We start from the raw sequence: 22,619 nt of genomic DNA on the forward strand, positions 1-22,619 counted from the left end.
AAAAAATTAGAAAATGAGCTGGGTGCGGTGGCACATTCCTATAGTCCCAGCTACTCTGCAGGCTGAAGTGGGAGGATGAAAGTGGAAGCTGCAGAAGTGGAAGCTGCAGTGAGCTCTGATCTCACCACTGCACTCCAGCCTGGGTGACAGAGACCCTGTCTCAACATACACATACATACACACACACACACACACACACACACACCCATGCACGCACGCAGACACATGCAGACACACACACACACCCTCATCTCAATCTGTCCAGCCTTGACTAAAGAAAAGGATCTGCTGGTTACAGAAGAGGTATGCTCTTTTGTAGGACAGGGAGGGACCAGCAAACTTGTTCACAGTCTTTTCCTCATCCTCTGCTTAGTTTTCCAAGAACCCTCACAGTGGAAACAAAGTCCCTGGGAAAAGGACCTAAATCTTTATATTACCAGGGGAGAAATATGCCTCCTTTGTCAATTAATAAATAGAATACCTGCCTTAAAATCGAGGGAGTTCTGCTAGAATGAATCACTCCCTACGACCCCGACCTATGCAGGAAACATGAAAAACTGGAGTTTGGCCAGGCGCAGTGGCTCACACCTGTAATCCCAGCACTTTGGGAGGCCGAGGCGGTGGACCATCTGAGGTCAGGAGTTCGAGACCAGCCTGGGCCAACATGGTGAAACCCCATCTCTACTAAAAATGCAAAAATTAGCTGGGTGTGGTGGTGGACGTGTGTAATCCCAGCTACTCAGGAGGCTGAGGCAGGAAAATCAGTTGAACTCGGGAGGTGGAGGTTGCAGTGAGCCGAGATCGCACCACTGCGCTCCAGCATAGGTGACAGAGCGAGACTCTGTCTTAAAAAACAAAAAACAAAAAACAAAACTGGAGTTTGGGGGCCTATAATATTGTAGGCCACATTCCAGATTATAGAGACCTTACCAAAGTACGGGCTTTCCACAAAGCACTGCCAAACACCAGCTGGCTGTCTCCATGGGGCAACACCATATCTCTGGCTCTTGTTTCCCCAGGAGATGCTCTATTCCAGCCTTCCCTTACATTTTGTATCCCGCACATTTCCTAGCGTAAGGCCTCAAAACATAGCAGGCTGCCAAGTCACTGCTGATCTACTGCATATCTGACTTCAGATTCCAGCAGGGCACTTTGTGTTTGAGAAATTAAAGAGAAGAGAATGGACCCAGACTGACGCTGGCCAACTTAGCGGTCCAAAGATATAAGCTGCTCAAACTGACTACAGTGCCTCTGATTTTCTGAGTCTGCCCTGTTCCTAGGGCTCTTTGGATGAAATTAATTTCTCCTTGTTGAAGAAATGGTTTGCTCGAATATAAGAAATTTGGCCAGGCACAGTGGCTCACGCCTCTAATCCCAGCACTTTGGGGGGGCCGAGGCGGATGGATAACGAGGTCAGGAGTTCAAGACCAGCCTGGCCAACATGGAGAAACCCCGTCTCTACTAAAAATACAAACATTAGCCAGGTATGGTGGCACGGGCCTGGAGTCCCAGCTACTCAGGAGGCTGAGGCAGGAGAATCGCTTGAACCCAGGAGGTGGAGGTTGCAGTGAGCTGAGACTGTGCCATTGTACTCCAGCCCGCGTGACAGAGCAAAACTCCATCTCAAAAAAAAAAAAAAAGAAAAGAGAATATAAAAAATTTAAAGAAGAAAAAAATGTTAAAATAAAATTTTCTCCTAAAGAGCACTCAAAAGCACACTCCCACCAATGCTGGATCTATTTATCTCTCTCTTGCTTTTTTTTCTGAGATAGGGTCTCTCACTCTTATCACCCAGGCTGGAGTATAGTGGCAAGATCATGGCTCACTGAGGCTTTCAATTCCTGGACTCACGCTATCCTCTCACTTCAGCCTCCTGAGTAGCTGGGATTGTAGGTGCATGCCACCATGCCTGGCTAATTTTTTAATTTTTTGTAGAGACGGGGTTCTCACTATGTGGCCCAGGCTGGTCTTGAACTCCTGGGTCAAACTAATCCTCCCGCCTTGGCCTCCCAAAGTGCTGGGATTATAGGCTTTAGCCACTGTGCCCAGTCTATTTATCTTTCTATAACTCATATATTAAATCTTCCTCCTTAAATTGTCTCCTACCCACCCATCTGCAGGGATAGCAAATACAGGTATCAGCGGGTCAGGCAACCTACGTGAGGGAAGGAGGCTGGAGTAATGTGGGAGACCGGGGGAAACTGTAGCAAACTGCAAGGTATTCACTTCAACAGTTCAACACTGTGATAGTCAAACCAAACACAGAAACAGGAAGCCCAGTTCAGTCACCAGCAGCCAACGTGGGATATTTCATCTACATGCTACAAGGCAAACTGCTTAGGATGAATGATCTGGTCTCCACCCACCTACTCTTGGGGTCCAGCCGCTCCTGCCCAAGTCCCTACACTCTACTGACATGACCCACATTCACAGTACTCTCCTGACACCTTTTCTTGTTCACTTTTTTTTTTCCCCAACAAATTTTCTTTTTTTTTTTTTTTTTTTTTTTTTTTTTTTACTTTTTTTGAGACAGAGTCCCCCTCTGTCACACAGGCTGAAGTACAGTGGGGTGATTATGGCTCACTGCAGCTTCCAACTTCTGGGCTCAAGTCATCCTCCCACCTCAGTCTCCCAAGTAGCTGGGATTACAGGCACCAGCCACCATGCCTGGCTAATTTTTAACATTTTTAGTAGAGATGTTGGTCTGGCTGGTCTTGAACTCCTGACCTCAGGTGATTCACCTGCCTTGGCCTCCCAAAGTGCTGGGATTACAGGCGTGAGCCACCATACCCGGCCTGGAACTTACTTTTTAACAACAAACTTGGTTTTATTACTCCACAGATGATCCTTTCAAGTCATGGAATTCCAAACCAGGTAGGGCTTGGAAAGGGAATTCTGTCTGGCAAGCCTTCTACATACAGGAACTCGGGGTTTGATTCAAACACAGAATATGGTACTTTTACTGCCTCTGAGTCCAAGAGCTTGAGCTGAAAGTGCAAGAGAACATAATTTGTAGAAGATAAAATTTGACACATTCTTTTATTTGTATCTGCATTCTCAAGTACATTATGAACAAGTTCCCTACAATCGAGCAATATTCACTTCATATTGAAGGCATTTTGCTTAGGATATTGGGCAAATCTGAAGAACAAGTCTAAAAGATAAGTACTTTCAGGAGGAATATTTTAACACTTTTCTTTTTTTTTTTTTTCTTTGAGATGGAGTCTTGCTCTCTAGCCCAGGCTAGAATGCAGTGGTGTGATCTCAGCTCACTGTAATCTCTACCTCCCGGGTTCAAGTGATTCTCTTGCCTCAGCCTCCCAAGTAGCTGGGACTACAGTCACACGTCACCACACCCAGCTAATTTTTTGTATTTTTAGTAGAGATGAGGTTTCACCATGTTAGCCAGGATGGTCTCAATCTCCTGACCTCAAGTGATCCATCTGCCTCAGCCTCCCAAAGTGCTGGGATTACAGGCATGAGCCATCGTGCCCGGCCCATTTTAACACTTTCAATCAAAAGGAGAGTTATGTTATCAGTCAAAATGACCTCTGTGTTCTAAGCAGAGATGACCGAAGGCCATTCCGTACAGCAGTGGCCCCTAGCAGCCTTTGCATTCTCATCAAGAGGCAGGGTAGCTCTTCAAAGACAGGTGGTGTCTATGATGCAACTAAGCAGTACTCAGTAAGTTCAAGTCATCAGACACAGAGTAGTCAGGATTCCTCACAAGGGACAGGAAACGTCAGCATCAGGTATTCAGATAATGGACAGGAATGCCCGGGAATGCTGCAAGTGCTCCCCACTCCTTACTTCCTTCTCCACGACAGATACACCCAATCAACTGAAACACACTTTCTTGCTAAACCTCCTCAGAACCGTTCAAGACAGCATTCCAGGAAACTGCTGTTAACAAATCTAAGTATTTTGCACACGTGTGTTAGCCAGATTAGAAGTACAGACGGTGGAATGACACTTATCCCAATGCCTCCCTTCCGCTCCCATTCTGACACATGAGAAAGCTGAATCCAAGAGAAATGAAGTTGTCTGTTTGGTTTCAATAGCAAGTGTAGTAGTAGAAATAAACCAAAGCCCGGTTTGTCCCACCCAGTACTTGGCACATAATGAACATATAAAAAGTCCTCTTGAATAAATGTGGAACTGAATATATTACAAAGCCAAAAAACCTGCAGTTTGATAGGTCATTAGGAGACCAAAAAGCATCTGGTACTAGACATATTTTACTAGCAGAGTCTTGCCCTGTCGCCCAGGCTGGCAATGGCGTGATGTCAGCTCACTGCAACCTCCGCCTCCCAGGCTCAAGCAATTCTCATGCCTCAGCCTCCTCAGTAGCTGGGACTACAGGCACCCACCACTATGCCCAGCTAATTTTTTTGTTTTGTTTTTTTGTATTTTAGTAGAGACGGGGTTTCGCCACATTGCCGAGGGTGGTCTCAAACTCCTGAGCTCAGGCAATCCACCCACCTTGGCCTCCCAAAGTGCTAGGATTACAGATGTGAGCCACTGAGCTCAGCCTAAATCTATTCCTTTTTATAAAAAATTTCCCTTACTATGGCCAGACGCGGTAGCTCACGCCTGTAATCCCAGCACTTTGGGAGGCCGAAGCAGGCATGTCATGAGGTCAGGAGATCGAGATCATCCTGGCTAACACGGTGAAATCCCGTCTCTACTAAAAATAAAAAAAAAAAATAAAAATTTCCCTTTATAACTCATTTCACAGTAGTAACCGATGAAGCTGACAAACAACTTCACATTATACAGGTGAGATGTGAACAACTTGGCCATTTCCCTGAGAGGCCAGATGTAGTCACCAAACCTCAGCAACTCCCATCTAAAATACAGGGATAAGTGTTACACAAGTAGTAAGCCCATGTTCTTATAAATAGTAAATCATGGGCCAGGCACGGTGGCTCACGCCTGTAATCCCAGCACTTTGGGAGGCTGAGGCGGGTGGATCACGAGGTCAAGAGTTCAAGACCAGCCTGGCCAACATGGTGAAACCCCGTCTCTACTAAAAATACAAAAATTAGCCAGGTGTGGTCGTGGGTGCCTGTAATCCCAGCTACTCAGGAGGCTGAGGCAGAGAAATGCTGGAACCCGGGAGGTGGAGGTTGCAGTAAGCCAAGATTGTGCCACTGCACTCCAGCCAGGGCAACAGAGGGAGACTCCATCTCGAAATTAAAATAAAATAAAATAAAAATAAAAATAAAATAAAATAAAATATAAAATAAAATAAAACAAAACAAAACAAAATAAATATAAAAATAAAGACATAAAGGATGTCACTTACATGGACACGTGTTCAGGGCTTGTGTGGAGGAGTTGTGGATGAGGACGAAAGTCGACTTGGAGACAATGGAGTCCGACTGGAGTTACTGGATGAGGAAAGGAGAGAAAGAGTGAGAAAAGGAAAAGGGTAACGGAAGTGGAAGATTGCCTCAGTGTGAAGGTCATCTCTGATTGCTGACAAAGGCAGTGGAAAATGTTGGAGAAGGTCTGAAAATATTGCTAAAGGTTGGTGGTTTCAGAAAATCTTGTAACATTTCCTTTACTTTAAAACTTAGCATCTCAAGGGTTTTTAGTATGAGTTGTTTTTTTTTTTTTTTTTTGCCCCATGGATTTCAGAGTAGTTGAACCATTCAGCCACAGAAAATAACTCCAGTATCAACCACATTTGAATATTACCAATAAAGACACGGGACTCTCCTCCTCTGAGGTCGAGCGCGTCTATTCACTTGCTGCTCAGCCTCCTCTTCTGCCCACCCTCACCTCCTTTTCTGGCGTCTGCTCCTCCCAGGGAGGACTTCACACCCTCCTCACAGAGCCAGCTGCCACCTCCCACTCTTCGAGGCTCCATCACGTGCCTGGCTCCACCACCTTCTCGCGTGTGACATCTACCTTTCACCAAGCCGAGGACACAGCGCACCCATGGTGTGTTTAAGGAGACAGTTCTGATGGCCACAAAATTCTTTTGTTATGTGGTCTGTGATTTGAATTGCCCTGTCCAAAGACTAATGCATGGTTCATGGTCAGGCCAAGTAAGGTTATGTTGGAATGAGAAACCACCAAGCACCTTTAATTCCTTCCAAGATCTTTTAGGAGTGGGACAAAGTCAAGTGCTGTTAGTGATGGCAAGAGAGGAGATTCTCTCTGCTGCACTCTGGTGATGATGGCAGGTCCAGCACTGCTCCAGCACCAATCCTTGCAGTGTCTTCTATGGTGCTTGCACATTCTTTATATAACATAGGCTTTGCAGTCTCAGTTTCTGCAATCACTGTCACAACTGCCCCTAACAAAAGCAGTGACTGTATTCCTCACAACCTTGAATTTAAGCTTTGTCTTGAGAAATGAAGGTTTCTACAGGTTTCTTCATGTTCACATTAATCCAAATTGAAGATTTACCTCCAGGAATATTTTTCTTTCTCTATTACTTCCCTTAGCAAAAAATGTGTAACTTCCAATCTTCAATTCTTCACCAATGCTTTGATTCTTTGGCTAAATCAAAAGCATGCTGAGGGCCAGGCACAGTGGTTCACACCTGTAATCTCAGCACTTCGGGAGGCTAAGGCAGGCTGATCACAAGGTCAGGAGTTCAAGACCAGCCGGGCCAACATGGTGAAACCCCATCTCTTCTAAAAACACAAAAATTAGCCAGCATGGTGGTGTGCACCTGTAATTCCAGGTACTGGGAGGCTGAGGCAGGAGAACTGCTTGAACCCATGAGGTGAACGTTACAGTGAGCAAAAATCATGCCACTGCACTCCAGCCTGGGCAACAAAGCAAGACTCTGTCTCAAAAAAAAAAGAAAGAAAGAAAGAAAAAACATGCTTAACCTATGAGTTAAGCACTGAGTTTTGTCTTCTCCACTGCAGGACTCCTGGACAAGGATTATTTTCTTACCCTACTACAGAATTTCTCAACCACTTTCCATGCCATAATCCACACAAAATCTATTTGGCACACTGACTGACCTTCACTAATTGCCCCAAGGTACTGTGAGAGCTGAAGGAGCAGTATTTTAGGACACACCCATTAACCCAACTTGAGAACATTTATTCACTGTAGTATTAATGAGAATGATTAACTGCACAAATTTGTAAACACCTAATATGCACACATAATTCATACTTGATTCCCAACACTTATTTCCTGACAATACAAAACTTCATACTAAATGGCTAGTTATTGGTTCTTGGCAACTTAAGTTCCTAAGGTGGTAGATAATCTACAAATTGTGGTCACTTACTCTGACAGTGCAAAATGGCAAACAAAAAGATGGGAAAGAAAGAAAGCTCTAATAAAGAGCTCTAACAAAGAAAATAGGCTGGGCACGGTGGGTCACACCTGTAATCCTAACACTTCGGGAGGCCGAGGTGGGCAGATCACCTGAGGTCAGGGGTCCGAGATCAGCCCAGCTAACATGGCAAAACCCTGCCTCTACTAAAAATACAAAAATCAGTTAGGCATGGTGGCACAGGCCTGTAATCCCAGGTACTTGGGAGGCTGAGGCAGGAGAATTGCTTGAACCCAGGAGGTGGAGGTTGCAGTGAGCCAAGATTGCACCATTGTACTCCAGCCTGGGAAACGAGCAAAACTTCGTCTCAAAAAAAGAAGAAAAAAAAAAAAAAGAACAGAACATTATTTGTTCAGTGGGGACTTCTTAGATCTTTCCTATTAGGCTGTGATATTCGTGTGCAGGCCAGAGTTACAGTATTTGCCATTTTAGGAACAGGGCTCATATGAATAAACATTAAGGTCCAAATGCGGACAGTAACTGCTATCCCTGAACAGTTGTGTGGCTACTTGAAACTGAAATATGCTGTGAGTATGAAAGACACATCAATTCTCAACAAAAAGAACATATGCAAATGAAGTAAAGAATGTGAAATACTTCATTGTGTATTTATTTATAATGATTTCAGGTTGAACTCGAAAATGTAAAATTATGTATGTGGCTTGCATTTGCAGCACACATTGTATTTCTCTTGGATACCACTGGCCAAAGTTCAAAGCTTAATGGCGGGTGCGGTGACTCACATCTATAATCCCAGCACTTTGGGAGGCTCAGGCAGAAGGATCACCTGAGCCTAGGAGTTTGAGACCAGCCTGGCCAAAATGGTGAAACCTTGTCTCTACACAAAATACAAAACTTAGCCAGGCGTGGTGGCGCACGCCTGTAATCCCAGCTACTCAGGAGGCTGAGGAAGGAGAATTGCTTGAGCCTGGGTGCAGTGAGCCGAGATCACACCACTGCACTCCAGCCTGGGTGACAGAGTGAGACTCTGTATCAAAAAAAGGAAGAAAGAAAAAAAGCTTCAGTTATCCCTACACTGCATATGTGCATATTGATAAATCAAGGAGTGCCTGTATTGAGCTTCTGCAAAAGATTTTTTGGGGAGGTGAAGGAAGGAGCAGTTCCATCATTTTAAAAGATTAATTTTTAAAAGCTTCAAGATTAATCTGTGCTTTTAAAAAGGATTTCACAACTATTTTACCTGTTGTATTTGTTCTTGGCTGAGTAACTACAGTTGTATTGCGCATAAGAAGTTCTGGACCATAAGTACATAGTTGATATTAATATTATAATAAAGCATTTAGAAGAAATTTACAGGCCTTTCTCACACAGCTGTGCACTGCTAATTATTATTATTATTATTGTTATTTGAGACAGAGTCTCGTCCTGTTGTCCAGGCTGGAGTACAGTGGTGCGATCTTGACTCACTGCAACTTCCGCCTCCCATGTTCAAGCAATTATCCTGCCTCAGCCTCCCAAGTAGCTGGAACCACAAGTGCGCGCCACCACACCTGGCTAATTTTTGTATTTTTAGTAGACACGGGGTTTTGCAATGTTGGCAAGGCTGGTCTCGAACTCCTGACCTCAGGTGATCCACCCGCCTCAGCCTCCCGAAGTGCTGGGATTACAAGCGGAAGCCACTGTGCCTGGTCAATTTTTAAACATAATCCATTCTGCCTTCATTTTATAGTGAAAATAATCATTTTGGTGACTTGAATTTTGAAAATAGCAATTTTCAGACATTCAGGTGAGACCAGCTGGATGTCTCCGAAGTCATCTTTTTTTAAGATAAATATACAAAAGTCACTTTTCCCCCAAACCAGCTCAATTCTGTTTCTGAATCTTAGATGAACTGTCTCACAGCAGAGCCAGAAGCAGCTTGCTGTATCATCTTAAACCTTTCCTCTCCATATATAACTCAGTCCCAATGAATATACACAGATGCACAACCTCAATCAGTAAGCAAGACTCAACCCACTTCAACATTCCTTTCATGAGTAGAGAGAGGCCTTCTGTTCCTACCCCCAACACTCAAACTACCCATGTATTACCCTTCAAAATTAAGCCAGAATAACCTTTCTAAAGGGCAGATCCAAATTATTTTAAGAGGGAACTGCTATGAGACCATTTAATGACTGCCACTGCTTTTGCAGGATCTAAGACCTTCCTCCATTTGGCCACCCAAGTCTGTCTATGCAATCCCACCATGCCCACATGGCACTCCTCACTCCACACAGAATGGGTGAGGTATGTGAATATGTGGGCATATTTGACATCTCCCTGCCTTTACTCATATTTGGAACACGTTCCCTCCCTTCTGGATGCACAAATGACTGATCTGGGTATGCCATCCTTGCCTTCTCCCCTAAAAATGCTCAATAACTCTTCATTGCATTTTTCATAATATTAAGCTTCCCAAGGACAGGGTTCTTGCTAGACCCAATTTTGCACATCTGATACTTATACTAAATACATGTTTGTTCAATAAGTGAATCTGAATGTTAATTGTAAATATAAGGAAGTCATAATGAGGGGAACAAAAGGCCCTTCCTCATCGAATTAATCTCTCCTTAGGGAAGACACTGAATTTGTTTCTGCAGATTATCATCTTACCTTTTAATAAGAAATTTAATTTGATTGCCCACTTGAATGATGTTTTCCAGCCTTGGGATTCCACACCACGAGGGACTTCTGAAAGGAATGTTTTCTGGTAGCCCTTCCACATACAGATCATTCGCATGGCCTTCAAATTTTTGGTACAGTAGAGCCTTGGCTTCAGTGCTCCCCAAGGCTTCAGCTGAACAAAACCAAAGCAATTCAGGAGACTATGCTTGTGTTGAAATGAGATTTTAGTACAATCCAAAGCAAGGTGCAGTTCAATTTTTTTAAATTGCAAAAACTCTAGAAACACATTTACTAACTATTGAAGCAGGCTTAAAGCAAAGGCAAGTATAAATGACCCATTATTAGACAGATCAATGAGACAGAAAATTAACAAGGGTATTAAGGGCTTGAAGTCAGTTCTGGACCAAGCGTACTTAATAGACATCTACAGAATTCTCCACCCCAAATCCACAGAATATACATTCTTCTCAGCACCACATCACACTTATTCTAAAATTGACCACATAATTAGAAGTAAAACACTCCTCAGCAAATGCAAAAGAACGGAAATAATAACAAACAGGCTCTCATTGCATAGTGCAATTAAATTAGAACTCAAAATTAAGAAACTCACTCAAAACCGCACCAACTACATGGAAACTGAACAAGGCAGAAATAAAGATGTCCTTTGAAACCAGTAAGAACAAAGACACAACATATCAGAATCTCTGGGACACGTTTAAAGCAGTGTTTGGAGGGAAATTTATAGCACTAAATGACTAATGCACTAAATATCCACAAGAGAAAGCAGGAATAATCTAAAATATAACATTTATGCAGCTAACAAACATGAAAAAATGCTCATCACTGGTCATTAGAGAAATGCAAATCAAAAATAATGAGATACCATCTCACGTCAGTTAACATGGCAAACAATAAAAAGTCAGGAAACAACAGATGCTGGAGAGGATGTGGAGAAATAGGAATACTTTCATACTTTTGGTGGGAGTGTAAATTAGTTCAATCATTGTGGAAGACAGTGTAATGATTCCTCAAGGATCTAGAACCAGACATAACATTTGACCCAGCAATCCCATTACTGGGTATATACCCAAAGGATTATAAATCATTCTACCATAAAGACACATGCACATGTATGTTTATTGAGGCACTATTCACAATAGCAAAAGCTTGGAACCAACCTAAATGCCCAACAATCACAGACTGGATAAAGAAAATGTGGCACATATACACTATGAAATACTATGCAGACATAAAAAAGGATGAGTTCATGTCCTTTGTAGGAACATGGATGAAGCTGGAAACCATCATTCTCAGCAAACTAACACAAGAACAGAAAACCAAAAACTGCATGTTCTCACTCATAAGTGGGAGTTGAACAATGAGAACACATGGACACGGAGGGGAACATCACACACCAGGGCCTGTCGGGGAATGCGGGGTTAGGGGAGGGACAGCATTAGGAGAAATACCTAATGTAGATGATGGGCTGATGGGTGCAGCAAACCACCATGGCACGTGTAACAAACCTGCACGTTCTGCACATGTACCCCAGAACTTAAAGTACAATAAAAAATAATAACCAAATCCTGCCCCCAATCCAAGGCCACAAATAATTTAATTAAAGCCTATAAAATAGGACACACAGAAAAGTCACTCTGTTTCCTTGACTCCACAACTTGTATGTGTGGCTTATAATGCATTTACTTTATTATCAGTCTCAATAAACTCTGGGGGAGAAAGCCGGGGGTAACACACCTAATCCTTTCATGAAATGTCTAACATGGCTGTGAGTGTGTGGGATCTTTTCTCAAGCCCCCATGCCTGAGTGCCATTTGCTGATGGCCCTTCCCCATGATTGAGGAAGCTGGGTCACTGGTTGAACACTAAGTACAAGACAGCATGAGAATCATGCTTGCAGCTGCAGTTAGCTGGAGGGCTGGTAGAAGGCACTGCTCCATGATTGTATATACCGAGTTCTGCCATCTTAATGATATGTGTATATGTTTTCTATCTTTGAAGATACTTGCATTTTTACATATCAGAATCCCAAGGCTGAGAAATAAAAATGTTAAAAATTAAAAAAAATAATAAAAATAAATGACCCATCATTACCAACCAGATTTTGGCAGATTTAAGTGTCCTGATCCTAAGACAATCTTAATAACTCTAAGATCTTAAAAGATTAAACTTTGTTTTTCAATATTCTTAGGAAGAAGAGAAAAAAATTATAGACAATGAAGAACACAACCTGAATACTATTTGTTTTTTTTTTTGTTTTGTTTTGTTTTGTTTTTTTCCGAGACGGAGTCTCGCTCTGTCACCCAGGCTGGAGTGCAGTGGCATGATCTTGGTTCATTGCAAGCTCCGCCTCCGGGGTTCAAGTGATTCTCCTGCCTCAGCCTCCTGAGTAGCTAAGATTACAGGTGCCCGCCACCACGCCTGGCTAATTTTTGAACTTTTCAGTAGAGACGGGGTTTTACCATGTTGGCCACGCTGGTCTCAAACTCCTGACCTCAAGCGATCCGCTCACCTTGACCTCCCAAAGTGCTGGGATTACAGGTGTGAGCCACCACAGCTGGCCTGCAAATACTATTTGGAAGCAGCCTTTTGCCACTAACTGCTTGTGAAATTAACAACCCTCCTCCACTGGCTGCTGCAAACAGGCACATTTCAGGCTGAATTTTCATCCACACTGCAACCACGAGATCAATGTTCTTTACCCCTTCAACCTCATGAGCATGCTATTTTAAAAGAAATAACTTTCCACGAAGAATTCATGAAATGGGAAATAAAAATAGTAAGCAGAGGCCAGTTTAGATTAAAAGAGGCATAACAACCAAAGTTAGCACATGAAGATTGTTTGGACACAGATTTAAAGCAAAATTTTTCAGATAATGAGGAAATGAGATACTGTTCAGGTAAGAGTAAGGAAACTGGGCCAGGCACGGTGGCTCACGCCTGTAATCACAGCACTTGGGGAGGATGAGGTGGGCAGATTACCTGAGGTCAGGAGTTTGAGACCAGCCTGGCCAACATGGTGAAACCCTGTCTCTACTAAAAATACAAAAATCAGCCGGGCATGGTGGCGTGCACCTGTAATCCCAGCTACCCAGGAGGCTGAGTTAGGAGAATTGCTGGAGCCCGGGGGGCAGAGGCTGCTGTGAGCTGAGATTGCACTCCAGCCTAGGGTGACACAGCAAGACTTTGTCTCAAAAAAAAAAAAAAAGAGTGAGGAAACTCAACTAAGGGTTACAGATGAGCTGACACCAAAAAATCATTGTAATTTTGTCAGATGTGATGAGATAGTAGCTGTATAAGAAAATGTTAATGCTGTTCAGGGATGCACACTGAACAGATAAAATGATGTGATGACTGATTTGCTTTACAATATTCCTGCAAAGGGAGGTAAAGGAATAGAAGAACAAAATGTAGGACAATCTTAATGATCACAGAAATTGAGGAATGGGTATTTTAGTGTTCACTGTACTATTTTCTCTACTTTTGAATAGGTATAAAAACTGTAATTTAAAAATGTAAAAAAAGGGCCAGGAGCGATGGCTCATGCCTGTAACCCCAACACTTTGGGAGGCTGAGGCAGGTGGATCACTTGGGTCAGGAGTTCAAGACCAGCCTGGCCAACATGGTGAAAGCCTATCTCTACCAAAAAAAAAATCAGCCGGGTGTTGTGGCAGGCACCTGTAGTCCCAGCTACTCAGAAGGCTGAGGCAAGAGAATTGCTTGAACCTGGGAGGCAGAGGCTGCAGTGAGCCAAGATCGTGACACTGCACTCCAGCCTGGGCGACAGAGTGAGAATCCACCAAAAAAAAAAAAGTAAAAATGAATTGACTAATCCCTGCTCTGAAGCCACATCCAAACAAAACTCTAAAAAGAAAGACTCAAGCAATTTATATCGTGCTATTTATATATAGATCTCCCTTGCACCTCTGTATGTAACATTTAAATATTTTGCAACCTGATAGTTGGGAGTGGCTCAAAGCTGGGCATGGTGGCATGTGCCTGTAGCCCCAGCTAATTAGGAGACTGGGGCAGGAGGATAACTTGAGCCCAGGAGTTCTAGTCCATCCCAGACAACATAAGACCCTGTTTCTTTGTTTCTTTTCTTTTCTTTTTCTTTTTTTCTTTGTTTTTTTTTTTGAGATGGAGGTTCACTCTTGTTGTCCAGGCTGGAGTGCAATGGTGCAATCTCGGCTCACTGCAACCTCCGCCTCCTGGGTTCAAGTGATTCTCCTGCCTCAGCCTCCCAAGTAGTTGGGATTACAGGCGCACGCCACCACGCCCAGCTAATTGAGTATTTTTAGTAGAGATGCGGTTTCTCCATGTTGGTCAGGCTGGTCTCGAACCCCCCACTTCAGGTGATCCACCCGCCTCAGCCTCCCAAAATGCTGGGATTACAGGTGTGAGCCACCGCATCCAGTGGACCCTGTTTCTTTAAAAAGAAAAGTCAGGGAGTTGTCAGGGAGCTCACTGATGAATTATTTTGGTGATATCAACAATTGCTATCAAAACACAACTATAAAGTCCAAAATTATAGGCCGGGCACGGTGTCTCACACCTGTAATCCCAGCACTTTGGGAGGCCGAGGCAGGCAGATCACGAGGTCGGGAGATCGAGACCATCTTGGCTAACACGGTGAAACCCTGTCTCTACTAAAAATACAAAAAAAAATTCGCCGGGCATGTGGTGGGCACCTGTAGTCCCAGCTACTTGGGAGGCTGAGGCAGGAGAATGGCATGAACCCAGGAGGCAGAACTTGCAGTGAGCCAAGATCGCACCACTGCACTCCAGCCTGGGTGACAGAGCGAGACTCCATCTCAAAAAAAAACAAAACACAAAAACAAAAACAAAAAAACAAAATCCAAAATTATATCTATTGCCAGATCTTTCTCCTTACTTCCAGACTTATTTATCCGTCTCCTTCACCTCCACACCTCAACTTAAATGTCAACTTGAAATTAATTAATTAATAATTTAATTATTTATTACTAATTAATCTTTGTTCTTAGATTGGCTTTCCTCTAACATCTCAAGATTTGTCTTAAATTCTTACTTCATGATATTAGCACCAAATCTGAAGGGCTCTAGTACAGGAACTCTCTGAGATCAGAAACACATGTATTTTTGAGAAACCACACAAAATGAAATAATTATCATAGCTGTAAAAAGAAATATGCCCATAAACAAATAATAGTAAAGGATTAGAGGCTTTCAGTCACACTAGAGAGTGATGTTAAATAAAATTATTCTGTTAATTCAACAAGGAAATATATAAACCTAATTCTAACAAAGTTTTTATAAAATAAAAAAGAACCAGTTGGAGTTGAGAGTGAAAAGTGGAAGTTTAGAAAGAGGCGAGGCCAACTACAGAACGTGCTCATCACACATCATCAAGGCTGCCCCAATCACACCCCCTGCCTCCCCATTCCCCTTATTCCACGTAATTCTTTCCCAGACCTTATACCTTCTTACAGAGTAAACATCTCCACTTACTACACGTTTCCCCACCAGATTGAATGCTCCAGAATGCACGGGGCAGGCCACTGTCTTCTGCACTGCCCAGCTCCCCGCACCCCGCACCTGACTCACAGGTGCCAAATGACTGCAGGATTATGAGGTTGGAAGTAGTGAATACTTCCTGAATACTTGCAGTGGTTCCCAGCAATGACAAATCTAAGATTTCCTCTCCCCCTTTCAGGAACCTTAGAGAAAGCAGCAATACTGTCAGAGGTGTTTGAACGAGAACAACTCGATCTTAAATAGAAGCTGGGTAAAATGAGGCTGAGACCTACTGAGCTGCGTTCCTAGATGGTTAAGGCATTCTAAGTCACAGGGTGAGAGAGGAGATCAGCACAAGATACAGGTCATAAAGACCTTGTTGATAAAATGGGTTGCAGTAAAGAATTCAGCCAAAACCCACTGAAACCAAGATGGTGACACGAGTGACCTCTGGTTGTCCTCAATGCTACACTCCCACCAATGCCATGACAGTTTACAAATGCCATGGCAACATCAGGAAGTTACCCTATATGGTCTAAAAAGGGGAACCATAAAAATAATCCACTCCTGGCCAGGTACGGTGGCTCACACCTGTAATCTCAGCATTCTGGGATGCCAAGGTAGGTGGATCACCTGAGGTCAGGAGTTTGAGACCAGCCTGGCAACGTGGTAAAACCCCGTCTCTACTAAAAATACAAAAACAAATTAGTTGGGTGTGGTGGTATGCACCTGTGATCCCAGCTACTAGGGAGGCTGAGGCAGGAGAATTGCTTGAACCCAGGAGGTGGAGGTTGCAGTGAGCCAAGATCACATCACTGCACTCCGGCCTGGACTCCATCTCAAAAAAAAAAAAAAAAAAACAGTAAGAGAGGCTGGGTGTGGTGGCTCACAACTGTAATCCCAGCACATGGGAGGCTGAGGTGGGTGGATCACCTGAGGTCAGGAATTCGAGACCAGCTTGGCCCACAAGGTGAAACTACATCTCTACTAAAAATACAAAAATTAGCTGGGCATGGTGGCAGGTGCCAGTAATCCCGGCTACTTGGGAGACTGAGGCAGGAGAATCGCTTGAATCTGGGAGGCGGAGGTTGCAGTGACCCGAGACTGTGCCACTGCACTCCAGCCTGGGTAACATGAGCGAAACTCCGTCTCAAAAACAAAACAGTAAGAAAAAACTGGAGCTGAGTCCTGCTCATTATATTTACTTTCCTAAAATAAAACAACATTATAAAAAACATTACTCAGTAATATACTTGAGTTGAAAGGGGAAAAAAGAGACTTACCAAATTTTTTTGCAGAAAAGCTGATCCACCATCTTTCTTCATTTAGTGATTCTGGCATACCATTCTTCCTTTACTGTCGAAATCACAGGAATACAAGTTTTCTCAATTTAATGGGTTTAATAGCTTGGGTTATTAAATATTATTATTATAAAATAGGCAGTATTATTTTTTCTTTTCCTGTGAGTAAAATTATTTCTAAGATCCAGAATGTATTTACTACTGAAACAATGCTGACACACACTGCACATAAAAGGAAGAACCAGACATTCATTAAAGCTGGGAAAAAGCAGAACTCACTGTGCTCAAGAACCACTAGCAGGCCGGGTGCAGTGGCTCACACCTGTAATCCCAGCACTTTGGGAGGCTGAGGCGGGCAGATCACCTGAGATTGGGAGTTCAAGAACAGCCTGGCCAACATGGTGACACCCCAGCTCTACTACAAATACAAAAATCAGGCAGGTGTGGTGGCAGGTGCCTGTAATCCCAGTTACTTGGGAGCCTGAGGCAGGGAGAATTGCTTGAACCTGGGAGGTGGAGGGTGCAATGAATTGAGATCACACCACTGCACTCCAGCATGGGCAACAAAGCAAAACTCCATCACAAACAAACAAACAAACAAACAGCTAGCCACTTAACAGATGCCTCAATAAATCAGAGTCTGATCTTCTTAAAAAAAAAAAAGACATGAGATATACAGTTGCAAGTTAGAATGCTAAAGAACATAAACATAGAACAACTTAATGTACATATAAATTCAATATATATCCAATCATTGTGACTATGACACAGTAAAATATTAAAATACTATTTTCAAAATGTATACAAGCTTAATGTTCTATTTATTCAAACTATTTATTTAAAATACAAATCATCAACATAATTTGCCACTAAAATCTCATGCAGTCCCTTCACAGGACACATGATCCACTGGGAGTTAATAAATTAGCAGCTGGCAGGCAGTGACACACAGCAAAAATGAAAACCAAGAGGTGAAACAGTTTTGAAATAAAGAAGGTTTTAAAGCTAAGAGAAATTATTGAATTACTAAGTCATTAGCACTAATTTTGAGCCAACTAATTAATATGAGATGATACAACGTCCTATGCTTTGGTAAATTCAAACTATGTTTAAACACTGTCTGTAATGTGACTTTCAAAATGCTCCTGGCTTTACAAAGATGAGATTATAATGTAGTAGTACATGAGCTAAAGCATTTCCCCCTGCAGAACATGTTCTAACTTTCGTCAGTCACATTGAGAGTCCAGAAGATGAAGGAAAAGGTCGTGGATTTCGCTGAGAACTTACCAGAGTTGAACTCCCTCACTTTCCGTTCCCCAGCATTGGCGGGTTCCAGGACTGGTGGCTGTGGTGGCTCGCTGGTCTTTGTTCTCTTAGAAGGTGGAGAATAATCATCATCTTGAAAAAGAAAATGGTGATTATTGAAGGAACCATCTTAGAGTTACAGCCACCTCCGGGTCAACAACATTCAAAAGCTGAACGGGGCTTTAAAGCTATTTCGAGTATTAATAATTATTTCTGTATTGTGATCTTCAGCATACTTTTTTCTAGTTTCATTTGAAATTTTATTCTTTTGGGATGTGCTCAAGTGAATACTGCTTTTTCCTGTCTTGCTTCATTATTTTTTAGTTTGCTTCATTTGAGTCATCATTATAAATCTCTCCTTCTCCTCAAATAACTTTCAAACTGATGCCAAGAACTATATTCTATTTTCAGGCTTCTGAGAAAAAACTTTCAATGAAGACAGCCACCTAAAGCTATACAAATATAGAAGAAAGGGGATAAAATAAAGCTCAGATTGGAAACAAATTTAAGATTATACAAAATTCAAGCATACATAAACAAGGGAAGCTGGATAATTATATGTTCAAATACTTTTAACACGTGCAAAATGTGTAGACTTAAAGAAATAGGGCTGGCCAGGCGTGGTGGCTCACGCCTGTAATTCCAACACTTTGGGAGGCCAAGGCAGGCGGAGTACTTGAGGTCAGGAATTCGAGACCAGCCTGGCCAACATGGTGAAACCCCATCCCATCTCTAACAAAAATACAAATATTAGGCTGGGCGCGGTGGCTCATGCCTGTGATCCCAGCACTTTGGGAGGCCAAGAAGGGTAGATCACCTGAGGTCGGGAGTTTGAGACCAGCCTGACCAAAACAGAGAAACCCCATCTCTACTAAAAATACAACATTAGCCAGGCATGGTGGTGCATGCCTGTAATCCCAGCTACTCGGGAGGCTGAGGCAGGAGAATCGCTTGAACCCGAAAGGCAAAGGTTGCGGTGAGCCGAGATTGCACCATTGCACTCCAGCCTGGGCAACAAGAGTGACACTCTGTCTCAGAAAAAAAAAGAAAACAAAAATTAGCCAGGAGTGCTGGCACATGTAATCCCAGCTAATCGGGAGGCTGAGGCAGGAGAATCGCTTGAACCAGGGAGGCAGAAGCTGCGGTTAGCCGAGTTCAACACCACTGCACTCAAGCCTGGGTAAGAGAGCAAGACCTTGTCGAAAGAAAAAGAAAAAAAAAAGGAAAGAAAGGAAAGAAAAGAAATAGGGCTACATTATTTATGAAACAGATACTGTTGACTCAGTCACTAGAAAGTCTGTGTATAAATGAGCAGTGAGATATTCAAGAACAGCACACACACACTACTCAGGACAGCTGTTGTGAGAGTTCCATGCTCATTTCCTTGTGGATACACCAGCAACTCACTCTGCTATGATCCTGCAATACATCTCATGTTAGCATTAGAGACATCTGGGCCAGGCGCGATGGCTCACACCTGTAATCCCAACACTTTGAGAGGCCGAGGCAGGCACATCACCTGAGGTCAGGAGTTCCAGGCCAGACCGGCCAACATGGTGAAATGCCGTCTCTACCAAAAATACAAAAATTAGCCAAGCGTGGTGGTGCGTGCCTGTAATCCCAGCTACTCAGGAGCCAGAGGCAGGAGAATTGCTTGAACCCAGGAGGTAGAGGTTGCAGTGAGCCGAGATCGTGCCACTGCACTCCAGCCTGGGCAACACAGCAAGGATCCATCTCAAAAAAACAAAAAAGGAAAAAAAAAAAAAGAAAGAAAGAAAAAAGAATTAGAGACATCTGGATCAAATCAGCTGCCACTGTCATCTTCCAGTCCTGCAAAGAGTCAGATAACGTCCTATTAAGATTGCTGCTCACACATCATCTATAAAATACTGAAAATACCATTTTAAGAAATCTTTTTTTAATTTTGAGAGGGAGTTTCGCTCTTGCTGCCCAGGCTGGAGTGCAATGGCCTGATCTGGGCTCACCGCAACCTCCACCTCCTGGGTTCAAGCGATTCTCCTGCCTCAGCCTCCCGAGTAGCTAGGATTACAGGCATGCACCAGCACACTTCATTAATTTTGTATTTTTAGTAGAGACAGGGTTTCTCCATGTTGGTCAGGCTGGTCTTGAACTCCCAACTTCAGGTGATCCACCCACCTCAGCCTCCCAAAGTGCTGGGATTACAGGCGTGAGCCACCGCGCCTGGCCAAGAAATCCTTCTTTAAAAAAAAGGCCAGGCTCGGTGGTTCACGACTATAATTTCAGCACTTTGGGAGGCCAAGGTGGGTGGATCACTTGAGGTCAGTAGTTTGAGACCAGCCTGGGCAACATGATGTAACCCCATCTCTACTAAAAATAAAACAAACAAACAAAAAAAATCAGCCAGGTGTAGTGGTGGGCACCTGTAATCCCAGTTTCTCAGGAGGCTGAGGCAGGAGAATCGCTTGAACCTGGGAGGCGGAGGTTGCAGTGAGTGGAGATCATGCCACTGCACTCCAGCCTGGGTGACAACAGCAAGACTCCATCTCAGAAAACACAAAAAGAAAAACAGACTCCATCTCAAAAAAAAATCAAAAAAAAACAAAAAACAAATGTGGTATGGAAATGAAAATACTGTGTTAAAGACAGTTTCATGCAAAATAAAAGACCACTCAAATACAATAAGCTGTCTTTTTAGATGGGTATAATTGTTATTCTTATTTAACAGCTAAAGAAACAGGCTCAGAGAATGTTATTTGATTGGACTGTGTTGCAGCTCTGGACAGTGCAGCTGAGATCAGACTTCATGTGTAACTCCACTACCCTACCAGGATGCCTCTCATAAAGGTAAGAAATGTAAATTTGGCCTAATATACAAAGTTGCCAGGGCAGCACTGGGTCAGTTCTACATATAGTACTTCTACGTTCATCAACGGAAACTTTAAGGGAAGGTGAAAATGCTTCTAGAAGGCGACTGGACACCAGCGCCTTTGGGCTCTTCTTCTAAGGCCAATAGTGACCTAAATTATTGACTGACTGCTCCAGTCAAGTGGACAAAAGGGTACCAAGGTGGCCAACATCAGACAAATTCACTTGAGGGCCTATCTATGTGCTCTGAAAGACAAAACTGCTGTTGTGAAGGACACTGTATTTCAGAAAAACATAATCATATTAACAACTAGTAACAATGTAAAATGCTGATGTGTTGAATGCTACTTTAGAAAAACATGTTAAAATCTACGAAAAAAATTTATGATACAAAACTACGTTATCAATCATCTAGCTAGCTAACTATCTACAGACATGGTTTTATTCTGTTGCTCAGGATGGAAAGCAGTGGGATGATCATAGCTCACTGCAGCCTTGAGCTCCTGGCCTCAAGTGATCCTCCTGCCTCCTAAGTAGCTGGGGCCACAGGTGGACACAGTGACACCTGGGTTTTTTCTTTTGTAGAGACAGGGTTTCACTACATTGCCCAGGCTGGTGTCAAACTTTGGAGTCTCGCTGTGTCACCCAGGCTGGGGTACAGTGGTGGGATCTCGGCTCACTGCAACCTCTGCCTCCTGGGTTCAAGCGATTCTCCTGTATCAGCCTCCCGAGTAGCTGGGACTACAGGCATGTGCCACCACACCCGGCTAATTTTTGTATTTTTTGTAGAGACTGGGTTTCACCATGTTGGCCAGGCTGGTCTCAAACTCCTGACCTCAGGTGATCTACCAGCCTCGGCCTCCCAAAGTGCTGGGATTACAGTCATGAGCCGCTGAACACTTTTTAATGCTATTAAATGGCCTAACCCAGGCGGGTCGCGGTGGCTCACGCCTGTAATCCCGAAAACTCGGATGGCCAAGGTAAGAAGATCACTTGAACCTAGGAATTCGAAACCGGCCTGGGCAACATAGCGAGACTCCCATCCCCACAAAAGATACAAAAATTAGGCCAGGCGCACACCACGCTCGGCTAGTTTTTGTATCTTTTGTAGAGACGGGGTTGCGTCATGTTGCCCAGGCCGGTCTCGAACTCCTGAGCCCAAGCCATCCATCCTCCCGCCTCGGCCTCCCAAAGTGCTGGGATTACAGGGCCCAGCCAGCCTCATGTTTTCTTTAAGCAGTCCCTCCCTGTTGCACACTTGGTTAGTTTTCTTTTTAATTTTTTAGACACGGTTTACCTCAGTCTCGCAGGCTGGAGTGCTGTGGTGGGATCACAGCTCATTGGAGCCTTGAACCTTAGGGTTCAAGTAGCTGGGGGGCTGAGGTAGGACTACAGAGATGGGGTCCCGCCATGTTGCCAGGCTGCTCTTGGCCTGAAGGGCTTCTCCCGCTGGCCGCGCCCGGACATAGTTTTCTATTTTTGACAGACATAAACACTGTGCTGAGTCGGTGTTTGTCAACACACAGGACTTGGCGGAGAGGTCGCGGTTACCAGGCTCCACTCTAAGTAGAAGACTGCCCAGCTCCAAGCACTGTACCTCCCCGGTGACGTCGCCGAACGCCCGCCCTGTGACGATACCGAAGGCCCACCTTCATGACGCCACCGAAGGCCCGCCCCTGTGACGCCACCGGAGGCGCGCCCTTGTGACGTCG

The 22,619-nt window shown here is 43.7% G+C and overlaps 1 long non-coding RNA gene across 2 annotated transcripts; it reads right to left on the reverse strand.

Moving 5' to 3' along the window:
- Positions 1 to 2,645: 2,645 nt before the first annotated feature.
- Positions 2,646 to 22,551, reverse strand: LOC129523689 (uncharacterized). 2 transcript variants are annotated; one of them, XR_008667263.1, is made up of 6 exons: positions 22,205 to 22,551; positions 18,043 to 18,153; positions 16,738 to 16,810; positions 9,926 to 10,109; positions 5,309 to 5,393; positions 2,646 to 2,987 (listed from the first exon to the last, which is right to left on the reverse strand). It is a non-coding gene; the product is annotated as an uncharacterized lncRNA (long non-coding RNA). The 2 variants fall into 2 exon arrangements; XR_008667264.2 differs by lacking the exon at positions 9,926 to 10,109.
- Positions 22,552 to 22,619: the final 68 nt, after the last annotated feature.

Source organism: Gorilla gorilla, chromosome 6 (genome assembly GCF_029281585.2).
Source record: "Gorilla gorilla gorilla isolate KB3781 chromosome 6, NHGRI_mGorGor1-v2.1_pri, whole genome shotgun sequence".
In the NCBI taxonomy this organism is placed as follows: domain Eukaryota; kingdom Metazoa; phylum Chordata; class Mammalia; order Primates; family Hominidae; genus Gorilla; species Gorilla gorilla.